At 42.3% G+C, this 14,253-nt stretch overlaps 1 pseudogene across 1 annotated transcript; it reads left to right on the forward strand.

Moving 5' to 3' along the window:
- Nucleotides 1-998: 998 nt before the first annotated feature.
- Nucleotides 999-6,581, forward strand: LOC311121956 (zinc-binding protein A33-like; annotated as a pseudogene). The gene is made up of 6 exons (XR_014615274.1): nt 999-1,368; nt 3,691-3,786; nt 4,289-4,518; nt 4,675-4,697; nt 4,790-4,908; nt 5,107-6,581. The product of XR_014615274.1 is annotated as a zinc-binding protein A33-like (transcript).
- Nucleotides 6,582-14,253: the final 7,672 nt, after the last annotated feature.

Genomic DNA, 14,253 nt, shown 5'->3' on the forward strand with positions numbered 1-14,253 from the left:
ACTGTGCTCAACAATGTAGTGTGTCTAAAGCCTGACTGATTCGATTTGTTTTTTGAAATAATGAGAACTTGTATAAATAAATAAATATTATTGGAAATATTGAAAAATAAGACGTTTCCATGGTGATGGACCCTGATGCAGAGTGGGGCCATGGAGTGACTCATCCAGCAGATGAAGATCATTTGATTGACAGTGAGACACGTGCATTCACATAATGTGGAATTCAGGTCTTACTGTCACTGATTTTTAATTTAAATATACTTACAATAATAAAAATGTCTTAAACTCTTCACAATATAGAAATAAGAAATCACGTGCATTTCATTTTTTTGCATTTAGAAATATTTGATACTGGAAAAATAATTTCACAATTTCATTAAATAAATGTGATTCATAAATCAAACAATGGTAAAACTCTTATGAGCATCATTTATAAAAAGGTTTGGGCTCCCTCTGTTGGAGAGAAAATATTGATCATGAACATACATGTAGTCTATTTCTAGGCCTAAATCTATTTAGGAGGATTTCATGGATTGTGGGAATAAGGGTGGAAACAGCAATGACAGCAGCAATTTTCCCGCTGGCACAATGTGCAAAATGTAATGCATGTTGACACAGCATTCAATCATGTATACTTTACTTTGCATAACTTGTACCAATTCAATAGCAACGTGTATAATACATGGTTGTACACCCTAAACTCCGCTAGGGACTGTTGTGCACCATACACACACCCACTCCATTGCGGAAGGAAGTCTGAAGGGAGGTCACAGTTGGAACTCCAGGTTACGGCTCTCCAAAAAGGCAAATTTTACCTGTTTCCAAACTAAAGTTTTGTGTTGGCGTCAACAAATCTACAAAGAATAAAGGAAAACCGTCAAACAGAACGGAAGAGTGTCTCTGGACAACTGTCAGCGTATAAAAAGGAGCATTTTGAAGAAAGCGAAAGTAAACTTTACGCGTTATCTGAAAGGGCCTGCAGAGCGGACAGCGACACCATGGCTGAAAGTGCTTGGAATTAGGAAATGTCAGAGGGTTCATTCCTCCTTCAGGAGGACCTGACCTGTCCGGTGTGTAAAGATCTTTACCGGGAGCCCGTGCTTCTTTCCTGCAGCCACAGCTTCTGCAAGGAGTGCTTGGAGAAAAGCTGGAAGGCGCTGGGGCAGAACTGTCCCGTGTGCAGGAAGAGCTGCGACGGCGAGCAACCAATCTCCAACCGGGCGCTGATGGCCGCCACCGAGTCCTTTCAGAAGGAGAAGTGCTGGCGGGGACCGAACGCAATCAGTAACGTGCCTCTTTGTAACCTGTGTCCCTCTACATCGGACTCGCGAGCTGCTGCCACTCAACAAGGGGGCGCCGTTTTGTAAGGTGAGAGTGAGGAGATTCCCATTATCTGGGCCGGGTTTCCGCGGTGGGAGGAGTTTGTGGGCGGGTGAAAAGTGATTGCATTAGTTTTGGACCGGTTTGCCTCCCGGGCTTGAGCCAGGTGCCACGCTCTGGCCGACGGCGAAGTCGGCTCAATACATAAATTGACATAGGTTAAGCACGTGGAGTAATTAATAGGATGCTGTGTTTTGACATACAAAGTGATTGCTTTTAATAAAAAACGCTTTATCTGTCTTCCCAATGAAAACTATTTTGAAAATTATAACATTTATTTTACGGAAAATAGATGTTGTATGTTTCTGAACGATGCACCATGCTGCCTTGTTGACAACATGATAAAGCGCTGCAGATTACTGTTCATTTGAGAAGGGCGCTACTCCCTCACCGCTTTGGCCCTTCATAGGTGGTTTGAAGTCAGATACAAATCTGATTCCTGGGCATGCGACTTGTGTCTGAACTGCTGTGGCTAGCCAAAAAGGACTCGTTTTGAAAGTTGGATCATCTTATCCTTTGAGGCTTTAAAAGTGTTCTTACGCTATGATTTGGAACATTCAAAGCACCTGGGAAACGTCCATGGCAGGTCTTCTTCTTCTTCAAGATTGTATTGGCGGACTACATCCAAAAGGGTATTGTCGCCACCTACTGGGTGGGGTAGAACTGAGAACGAAAATTAATAAATAATAATAATACAAAATAAAACACTCATATTATTCTCAAAAAAACAAAACAAAAGTCAATGTACTCCTTCACTTAGTCAAATGTACTCCGATCCCTACACAGGTTCTGGGGCCTGAGAGGGGGAAGCATCTTCAGACATTATTCCCTGCAAAGTTTCAGATGTGAAATCCTGGTGATCTAAGAAACTTTTAGCCGCTTTCACAATGATTTCCAGTTTCTTTGATTTTTGTTGTTGTTAGTTTGTCCTGTACAATTAAACACCTGCGCAATGAACGCAACAAAATCAACCTTCACGATCAGTGTTTCAGGATCTCTCAACTGACTGACATCCACAGACTGTTGGGTATCCACTGCCATAGCTTCATCATCTCTACTCACTGCTTCGACAATTTTCACTGACTCTGAATAAGAGACCTTCTCAACAGCCCTGATCCTTGCTACTTCAACCTCCTTCACCCTAACAGGGCACTCAGGGAACTCTGGAACGTGATTCCCATCACAATGGTAACATTGTGCATCCTCAGACTCTTCATCAATTATATTCCGTTTGCAAACACTTGACACATGGCCAAACTTTTTACATTTATGACATTGAAGTTGCTTTTGTACATAAGCTCGCACCACATATCTCATATATCCCAGCTTTACATGGGTTGGGAGAAATTCTTCATCAAACATCAATAACACAGAAAGGTTTTCCTCCTTTCCATTCACAGTGTGGGTTAAGCGACGTGAATCAACTACTCCTGGCATGTGCATCTTAAACCATGAAGCCTCAATAGCCATAGAGATGCCAGATATGACACCTTTTATTGGTGACCTACTCCGATAATCATAGCATTCCACTTCATACATTGATAATTTGTGCTTTCTCCTTTTGTTCTGTTGACACACATGAAATCAACATCATACCACTCCTGGTCAATCTGACTCCACTTCTCCCAATGCATCCTTCACCATCTTTGTGACCGCAAACGGGTTTCCCCAAAAAACATCCTTCCTCATGAATCGCACTCCAACAAGGAATGAGGCGTTATCATACTGAAGCTTATCTTCATTTACAACTTTAGCCCTTTTAGCTCCATTCTTTGTGAAATACTGAAATATCTATCTTCACTCGCACCAACAGAATCAAGCATTGCTTCTGCTTCCGCCATTGCTCTCCCTCCCCAAGTTAGTGCTTATAGCAATAAAACTTTCCCGGCAGGCATTGTTGTCTCCTTAGCTTGCTACATAACTTCTGAGTGATAGGAACCACGAGCACCACCACCAATCAGCCTACACCACTGTGGCCACACCTGTCATTACTATGACAACTAGCGTAGCCATGTCAGCAAATGACTGCTGTCTGAACACACACATCTGATTTGGTCACTTGTAACTTGCTGTTTGGACAGTCAGCATTCCAAAACAGATTTGAAAAACAAAACTGATTTCAGCATTAAGGCCTGCAGTGTGAACAAGGCTTTATTGCCCCGAGTCCCCACCCCCCCTTAGTCAACACCCAATTGCTTAGGACCTGAAACAATACTGCAAATAAGTTGATGTATGTTTTTTTATTATCTGGTAGTAACTAGATCACAAACTAATATGGATATTAATTGTGTTTTATGTGTTCTATTGCAGGAAGAACTGACAATTAAAGTCAACATATTGGAGGAGAAAGTGGAGTCCTTCAAGAGAATGAAAAAGAAATGCCCTAACACAGTCGATTTCATAAAGGTACTATAATATTGTATCTGTTTGACCTGCTGACATCTACACAGTAGGACCTATCCATTACCATGACTAATGCCCATGTGTCAATGTCATGTGGACAAATCTTGGTGAAGGTTTTGTGTAAGATAATGGGATTTGTTAGAGCTCTTTGATGCCCTCACTAGTTATATCTAGATGGGTGTGCCCTATCCAGAGCCCAACAGTTTGATGTTCGTCATACTGTCATTTGTTCTGTAATGAGATATGTGAACCAACCTGTTTGACTGGTTATGAGTATGGACAAGCTGAGAGTCCTTGAGCCTCCAGAAAGAATGGGAAATAAACAGAATAGTTGACTGTAGATCAAACCTAGGGCCTGGAGTCCTAACAAGGAAAAACTCTAGGAAAGCCTCTAGATGAAACTATAATTATAGTCTATAGATGAGTTATGTTGTATGATATATGAATGAGGTATGTCAGTATCATTACAGAACATCACTCTTCCTCCAACCTCTCTCGTACCCAGAGCCAGGCCGAACAGGCAGAGAAGCAGATCAAGGCAGAGTTTGAGAGGCTCCATCAGGTGTTGTGTGTAGAGGAGGCTGCCAGGCTGAAGGCTCTGGCAGACGAGGAGGAGGACAAGAGATCCAGTATGGAGGACAGGATCTACTCCTTGACCTGTGACATCGCTGCCCTCACTAAGCTGGTCCAAACAGTGAAGAGGGAGATGGGGCGGAGGATTTAACCTTCTTGAAGGTAAGCAGGAGGGGTCCCCTCATGGGGGGGGGTCTCCCTCTCTCATCCTAACTGTACATTGTCACTGTGCATGACAGTGAGACATTTTTGAATGCAAGCATTTGTCGATCTTATTCACAATGAACTAATGGATTCAATTGTGTTGTTATTTTTCAGAACTTCCCAGCCTTAAAGAAAAAGTAAGTACAGTAACATCCTATCAGTTGCCCTACAGTTCATGTACCCTCCCTCTAATATCATGGTCATCTTCTATGATGGCATGTTTTCACAGAGCCCAGTGGCCTTGTGAAGACCCCCAAAATCCCTCAGATGCTCTCCTGAACATGGCCAAGCACGTGGGCTCTCTGGGATACAACATTTGGAAGAGCATGCAGGCTCACGTCACATGCAGTGAGTACATGTACTAAAGGACAAGGGGTTAGGTTAGGGTTATAACTTGCTACGTAAGTTATGACACACAATAAAATGGGTGTGGAAGGCTATATAACGTGTAAGGGGTCAATGTTTTGAATGAAGGAGGAAACACTTTGAGCAACAGTTATGCTTCATTCATAATGTTTTGTAACACATCTCTCTCTCTCTCTCCAGTCCCAGTGGTGATGGACCCTAACACGGCCTCTCCCTGGCTCTCCATGTCCCCAGACCTGGCCAGCGTACGGGACAGCCCAGAGCGCCAGTCCCTCCTGGACAACCCCGAGCGCTTCGACCCCTGTGTCTTCGTCCTTGGAGCTGAGGGCTTCCGCTCCGGCAAGCACCGCTGGGAGGTCCATGTCGGAGACAACCCCAAGTGGATCCTGGGAGTCTGTAAGGAGTCTGTGGCTCGCAAGAGGAAGTTCACCGTGTCCACAGACAGGGGAGTGTGGACCATCGGGCTGAGCAAAGGGGTGTACAACGCCCTGACGGGCAAACGCACTGTGCTGGCCGTGGAGAGGCGGCCGGAGAGGATCCGGGTCAAGCTAAACTTGGATAAGGGGGAGGTGTCATTTTGGGACGCAGGCAACGGTGGGAAGCACCTGTGCACCTTCACACACGAGTTTACAGAGAGAGTGTTCCCCATATTTGGTCCTGGGCTCCACAGCACCCCGATGGAGGTTAACCCGGCCAAGGTGACCATTCATACTGCATGACAGGGCAGTGTGACAGTCACTACAGCTTGCTAAGAGTCTGGTTCAATAGCTGATAGGCAGTAGTAGTACTCACTTAGATAGAGGTCACATGTTATAGTCGGAAGGCAGCCTAACATGGATGTAAAGTGCTCCTGAATAGATGGGGCCTTACTCTGTTTAAGCTGTCAGTGTGGTGTGGTTGTATTCTAGTATGAGTTTCACTGTGGCTATAGGTTTGCTTTGAGGAGGTTTGGATCAAGGCCTTTTGTATGGTGACAATCATATTTGAAAATGTGCCATAGCAGTATTCCTAGGCTTTCCATAGGATGTACAGTATGCAGGCATGTATTACATGAGGGAATGTTTTGGCAATTATATTCTTTAACTGGTATGTTTAGATTGCTGAGCTATTATACATAGGGATTTTCTAGGACTAGAGGGTTCCAGTGGTAAGAATTTATTTTCTGTCTAATTTAGTTGTGTTCGGGGATTTATTGATAGGTTTACTGATTTAATTATGTATCTGTGTGTAATTAATTATATGTGGAAAAAACAAATCAATTTTTTTTTGTCACATTCGCCGAATACAACTGGTGTAGACTTTACCGTGAAATGCCCTTCCCAACAATGCAGAGTTTAAAGATCAAAATAAAATAGTAACATAAGAGGAATAAAATAAAATACACAAGAATGGAGCTATGTACAGGCAGTACCAGTACCAGATCATTGTGCAGGGGTACAAGGTATTTGAGGTAGATATGTACATGAAGGCAGGGTAAAGTGACTGGTCATCAGGATAGATAATAGAATAGTAAAATAAAAAACAGAGCAGCAGCAGTAAATGGGTAAAAGTGCGTGTGTGTAATGTGTATGTGTGTATGTTTGTGTTGTCGGTTTGCGTGTGTGTGTGTGCGTGCGTATGTAGTGAATGTGTGTGGGATTTGTGTGGGAGTGTCGATGTAGTGTGTGTGAGTGAGTGTGTATATGGTTGTGTGTGTGTGTGTGTGTGTGTGTGTGTGTGTGTGTGTGTATATACATTCACACACACACACACACACACACACACACACACACACACACACTACCGGTCAAAAGTTTTAGAACACCTACTCATTCAAGGGTTTTTCTTTATTTTTACTATTTTCTACACTGTAGAATAAAAGTGAAGACATCAAAACTATGAAATAACACATATGGAATCATGTAGTAACCAAAAAAGTGTTAAACAAATCAAAATATATTTTATATTTGAGATTCTTCAAATAGCCACCCTTTGCCTTGATGACAGCTTTGCACACTCTTGGCATTCTCTCAACCAGCTTCACCTGGAATGCTTTTCCAACAGTCTTGAAGGACTTCCCACATATGCTGAGCACTTGTTGGCTGCTTTTCCTTCACCCTGCGGTCCGACTCATCCCAAACCATCTCAATTGGGTTGAGGTTGGGGCATTGTGGAGGCCAGGTCATCTGATGCAGCACTCCATCACTCTCCTTCTTGGTAAAATAGCCCTTACACAGCCTGGAGGTGTGTTGGATCATTGTCCTGTTGAAAAACAAATGATGGTCCCACTAAGCCCAAACCAAATGGGATGGCGTATTGCTGCAGAATGCTGCCTTGAATTCTAAATAAATCACAGACAGTGTCACCAGCAAAGCACCCCCACACCATAACACCTCCTCCTCCTCCATACTTTACGGTGGGAAATACACATGTGGACATCATCCGTTCACCCACACCGCGTCTCACAAAGACACAGCGGTTGGAACCAAAAATCTCAAATTTGGACTCCAGAGCAAAGGACAAATTTCCACCGGTCTGATGTTTCTTGGCCAAAGCAAGTCTCTTCTTCTTATTGGTGTCCTTTAGCAGTGGTTTCTTTGCAGCAATTCGACCATGAAGGCCTGATTCACACAGTCTCCTCTGAACATTTGATGTTGAGATATGTCTGTTACTTGAACTTTGTGAAGCTTTTTTTGGGGGCTGAAATTTCTGAGGCTGGTAACTCTAACGAACTTATCCTCTGCAGCAGAGGTAACTCTGGGTCTTCCTTTCCTGTGACGGTCCTCATGAGAGCCAGTTTCATCATAGCGCTTGATGTTTTTTGCGACTGCGCTTGAAGAAACTTTCAAAGTTCTTGACATTTTCCGGATTGACTGACCGTCATGTCTTAAAGTAGTTATCTTTGCTTATTTGAGCTGTTCTTGCTATAATATGGACTTGGTCTTTTACCAAATAGGGCTATCTTCTGTATACCCCCCCTGTTAATTGAAATGCATGTACAGTTGAAGTTGGAAGTTTACATACACCTTAGCCAAATACATTTAAACTCAGTTTTTCACCATTCCTGACATTTAATCCTAGTAAAGATTCCCTGTCTTAGGTCAGTTAGGATCACCACTTTATTTTAAGAATGTGAAATGTCAGAATAACAGTAGAGAGAATTATTTATTTCAGCTTTTATTTATTTAATAACAGTCCCAGTGAGTCAGAAGTTTACATACACTCAATTAGTATTTGGTAGCATTGCTTTTAAATTGTTTAACATAGGTCAAATGTTTCAGGTAGCCTTCCACAAGCTTCCCACAATAAGTTGGGTGAATTTTGGCCCATTCCTCCTGACAGAGCTGGTGTAACTGAGTCAGGTTTGTAGGCCTCCTTGCTTGCACACACTTTTTCAGTTCAGCCCACAAATGTTCTATAGGATTGAGGTCAGGGCTTTGTGATGGCTACTCCAATACCTTGACTTTGTTGTCCTTAAGCCATTTTGCCACAACTTTGGAAGTATGCTTGGGGTCATTGTCCATTTGGAAGACCCATTTGCGACGAAGCTTTAACTTCCTGTCTGATCTCTTGAGCTGTTGCTTCAATATATCCACATAATTTTCCTTCCTCATGATGCCATCTATTTTGTGAAGTGCACCAGTCCCTCCTGCAGCAAAGCACCCCCACAGCATGATGCTGCCACCCCCGTGCTTCATGGTTGGGATGGTGTTCTTCGGCTTGCAAGCTTCCCCCTTTTTTCTCCAAACATAACGATGGTCATTATGGCCAAACAGTTATATTTTTCAGACCAGAGAGGACATTTCTCCAAAAAGTACGATCTTTGTCCCCATGTGCAGTTGCAAACCGTAGTCTGGCTTTTTTTATGGCGGTTTTGGAGCAGTGGCTTCTTCCTTGCTGAGCGGCCTTTCAGGTTATGTCGATATAGAACTCGTTTTACTGTGGATATAGATACTTTTGTACCTGTTTCCTCCAGCATCTTCACAAGGTCCTTTTCTGTTGTTCTGGGATTGATTTGCACTTCTTGCACCAAAGTACGTTAATCTCTAGGCGACAGAATGCGTCTCCTTCCTGAGCGGTATGATGGCTGCGAGGTCCCATGGTGTTTATACTTGCGTACTATTGTTTGTACAGATGAACGTTGTACCTTCAGGCATTTGGAAATTGCTCCCAAGGATGAACCAGACTTGTGGAGGTCTACAATTATTTTTCTGAGGTCTTGGCTGATTTCTTTAGATTTCCCCATGTTGTCAAGCAAGGAGGCACTGAGTTTGAAGGTAGGCCTTGAAATACATCCACAGGTACACCTCCAATTGACTCAAATGATGTCAATTAGCCTATCAGAAGCTTCTAAAGCCATGACATCATTTTCTGGAATTTTCCAAGCTGTTTAAAGGCACAGTCAACTTAGTGTATGTAAACTTCTGACCCACTGGAATTGTGATAGAGTGAATAAGTGAAATAATCTGTCTGTAAACAATTGTTGGAAAGATTACTTGTATCATGCACAAAGTAGATGTCCTAACTGACTTGCCAGAACTATAGTTTGTTAACAAGAAATTTGTGGAGTGGTTGAAAAACGAGTTTTAATGACTCCAACTTAAGTGTATGTAAACTTCGACTTCAACTGTAGCTGGTTGAGAGAATGCCAAGAGTGTGCAAAGCTGTCAAGGCAAAGGGTGGCTATTTGAAGAATCTCAAATATAAAATATATTTTGATTTGTTTAACACTTTTTTGGTTACTACATGGCTCCATATGTGTTATTTCATAGTTTGTCTTCACTATTATTCTACAATGTAAAAAATAAAGAAAACCCCTTGAATGAGTAGGTGTCCAAACTTTTGACTGGTACTGTATATTATATACAGGTGCAGCTCAATAAATTAGAATATCGTGGAAAAGTTAAGTAATTTCAATAATTCAATTAACAAAGTGAAACTCATATATTGTGGATTAATTGCACGAAAAGTTAAATAGTTCATGCCTGTATTTGTTTTAATATTGATGATTACGGCTTGCATTTCATGAAAACCGCAAATTCAATATCTCAGAAAATTTTAATATGACATTAGACCAGTGAAAAAATGAAATGTAATACAGACATGTTGGCCTTCTGAAAAGTATGTTCTTGTACATGCAGTCAATACTTGGTTGAGGCTGCTTTTACATGAACCACTGCATCTATGCGGCGTGGCATGGAGTCGATCAGCCTGTGGGACTGCTGAGGTGTTATGGAAGCCCAGGTTGCTTCGATAGCGGCCTTAAGCTCGTCTGCATTGTTGGGTCTAGTGTCTCTCATCTTCCTCTTGACAATATCCCATAAATTCTCTAAGGGTTCATATCAGGCGAGTTTTCTGGCCAATCAAGCACAGTAATCCCATGGTCATTGAACCAGGTATTGGTACCTTTGGCAGTGTGGGCAGGTGCCAAGTCCTGCTGGAAAATGAAATCAGCATCTCCATAAAGCTTGTCAGCAGAAGGAAGCATGAAGTGCTCTAACATTTCCTGGTAGACGGCTGAGTTGACTTTGGACTTGATGAAACACAGTGGACCAACACCAGAAGATGACATGGCTCCCCAAATCATCACTGACTGTGGAAACTTCACACTGGACTTCAAGCAACTTGGATTCTGTGCCTCTCCACTCTTCCTCCAGACTCTGGGACCTTGATTGCCAAATGAAATGCAACATTTACTTTCATCTGAAAAGAGGACTTTGGACCACTGAGCGACAGACCAGTTATTGTTCTCCTTAGCTCAGGTAAGACGCTTCTGACGTTGCCTCTGGTTCAGGAGTGGCTTGACACGAGGAATGCGACAGTTGTAGCCCATTTCCTGGATACGTCTGTGCGTGGTGGCTCTTGATGCACTGACTCCTGCCTCAGTCCACTCCTTGTGAAGCTCTCCCACATTTTTGAATGGCCTTTGCTTGACAATCCTCTCAAGGCTCCGGTTATCCCTGTTGCTTGTGCACCTTTTCCTACCACACTTCTTCCTTCCACTCGACCTCCCATAAATATGCTTGGATACAGCACTCTGTGAACAGCCAGCTTCTTTAGCAATGATCTTTTGAGGCTTTCCCTCCTTGTGGAGGGTGTTGATGACTGTCTTCTGCACAACTGTCAAGTCAGCAGTCTTCCCCATGATTGTGAAGCCTACTGAACTGGACTGAGAGACCATTTAAAGGCTCAGGAAACCGTTGCAGGTGTTTTGAGTTAGTTAGCTGATTTAGAGTGTGACACCTTGAGTCTACAATATTGAACTTTTCCACAATATTCTAATTTATTGAGCTGCACCTGTACAGTGTATTCGGAAAGTATTCAGACCCCTTGACCTTTTTCCACATTTTGTTACGTTACAGCATTATTCTAAAATTGATTTTTTTTAAATCCCCCCCCCCATCAATCTACACACAATACCCGACAATGACAAAGCAAAAACGGGTTTGTAGACATTTTTGCAAATGTATTACAAATAAAAAACTGCTAGCACATTTATATCGATCCTAACTAATCTCCCAGTTCCTGCCGCTGAAAAACATCCCCACAGCATGATTCTGCCACCATCATGCTTCACTGTAGGGATGCTGCCAGGTTTCCTCCAGACGTGATGCTTGGCAGAGTTCAATCTTGGTTTCATCAGACCAGAGAAACTTGTTTCTCATGGTCTGAGAGCCCTTTAGGTGCCTTTTGACAAACTCCTAGCGGGCTGTCATGTGCCTTTTACTGAGGAGTGGCTTCCGTCTGGACACTCTACCATAAAGGCCTGATTGGTGGAGTGCTGCAGAGATGGTTGTCCTTCTGGAAGGTTCTCCCATCTCCATAGAGGAACTCTGGAGCTCTGTTAGAGTGACCATCGGGTTCTTGGTCACCTCCCTGACCAATGCCCTTCTCCCCCGATTGCTCAGTTTGGCTGGGCAGCCAGCTCTAGGAAGAGTCTTGGTGGTTCCAAACTTCTTACGTTTAAGAATGATGGAGCCCACTGTGTTCTTGGGGACCTTCAATGCTGCAGAAATGTTTGGGTACCGTTCCCCAGATCTGAGCCTCAACACAATCCTGTCTCAGAGCTCTACGGACAATTCCTTCGACCTCATGACTTGGATTTTGCTTTGACATGCACTGTCAACTGTGGGACCTTATATAGACAGGTGTGTGCCTTTCGAAATCATGTCCAATCAATTGAATTTACCACAGGTGGACTCCAATCAAGTTGTAGAAACGTCTCAAGGATGATCAATGGAAACAGGATGCACCTGAACTCAATTTCGAGTCTCATAGCAAAGGGTCTGAATACTGATGTAAATAAGGTATTTCTGTTTTTTATTTTGAATACATTTCCTAAAATTAAGAAAAAACTGTTTTCGATTTGTCCTGATGGGGTATTGTGTGTTGATTGATGAGGGAAAACATTTGTTTAATCAATTTTAGTATAAGGCTGTAATGTAACAAAATGTGGGAAAAGTCAAGGGCACTTTCCGAATGCACTGTGTATGTATGTATATATATATATATACAGTGGGGGAAAAAAGTATTTAGTCAGCCACCAATTGTGCAAGTTCTCCCACTTAAAAAGATGAGAGAAGCCTGTAATTTTCATCATAGGTACACGTCAACTATGACAGACAAAATGAGGAAAAGAAATCCGGAAAATCACATTGGAGGATTTTTAATGAATTTATTTGCAAATTAACTGGCTAGGCCACTCCAGGACCTTGAAATGCTTCTTACGAAGCCACTCCTTCGTGGCCCGGGCGGTGTGTTTGGGATCATTGTCATGCTGAAAGACCCAGCCACGTTTCATCTTCAATGCCCTTGCTGATGGAAGGAGGTTTTCACTCAAAATCTCACGATACATGGCCCCATTCATTCTTTCCTTTACACGGATCAGTCGTCCTGGTCCCTTTGCAGAAAAACAGCCCCAAAGCATGATGTTTCCACCCCCATGCTTCACAGTAGGTATGGTGGTGTTTGGATGCAACTCAGCATTCTTTGTCCTCCAAACACGACGAGTTGAGTTTTTACCAAAAAGTTCTATTTTGGTTTCATCTGACCATATGACATTCTCCCAATCCTCTTCTGGATCATCCAAATGCACTCTAGCAAACTTCAGACGGGCCTGGACATGTACTGGCTTAAGCAGGGGGACACGTCTGGCACTGCAGGATTTGAGTCCCTGGTGGCGTAGTGTGTTACTGATGGTAGGCTTTGTTACTTTGGTCCCAGCTCTCTGCAGGTCATTCACTAGGTCCCCCCGTGTGGTTCTGGGATTTTTTCTCACCGTTCTTGTGATCATTTTGACCCCACGGGGTGAGATCTTGCGTGGAGCCCCAGATCGAGGGAGATTATCAGTGGTCTTGTATGTCTTCCATTTCCTAATAATTGCTCCCACAGTTGATTTCTTCAAACCAAGCTGCTTACCTATTGCAGATTCAGTCTTCCCAGCCTGGTGCAGGTCTACAATTTTGTTTCTGGTGTCCTTTGACAGCTCTTTGGTCTTGGCCATAGTGGAGTTTGGAGTGTGACTGTTTGAGGTTGTGGACAGGTGTCTTTTATACTGATAACAAGTTCAAACAGGTGCCATTAATACAGGTAACGAGTGGAGGACATAGGAGCCTCTTAAAGAAGAAGGTACAGGTCTGTGAGAGCCAGAAATCTTGCTTGTTTGTAGATGACCAAATACTTATTTTCCACCATAATTTGCAAATAAATTCATTAAAAATCCTACAATGTGATTTTCTGGGAAAAAAAATCTCAATTTGTCTGTCATAGTTGACGTGTACCTATGATGAAAATTACAGGCCTCTCTCATCTTTTTAAGTGGGAGAACTTGCACAATTGGTGGCTGACTAAATACTTTTTTAACCCACTATATATATATATATATATATATATATATATATATATATATATATATATATATATATATATATATATATATATATATATATATTAGTCTAGGGAGTGTGCGTAGGGTCAGTGCAAGATGGAGTCAGTGCGGGTAGTTCGGGTACCATTAATTTACTAATTAGTCTATGCCAAATTGTCTTAGTCTTTGTACAAGCCTATTCTATATGATGCTTTATTTGTTCGTCTAATGTAAAATAAATCTAGTAAGGCACATGATTGCATATGTTCTTGACAGTGTTGTATGTTATTATAGTGACTTGATGTAGGTTTTTCTTTGAAACATTAAGTGACAATTTGATCATATGACATGAAATAATGCATTATGATAATTTCTTACTTTTCATTGTCTTTCAGTGTTTTGCTCTCAATCAAATTGATTGTATTTATATTATTCATTCATTATTTAATTTTTTAAACATACTATGGGAAACTAGAGTTTGT

Source organism: Coregonus lavaretus (assembly GCF_964263955.1).
Source record: "Coregonus lavaretus genome assembly, chromosome: 3".
Taxonomy (NCBI): domain Eukaryota; kingdom Metazoa; phylum Chordata; class Actinopteri; order Salmoniformes; family Salmonidae; genus Coregonus; species Coregonus lavaretus.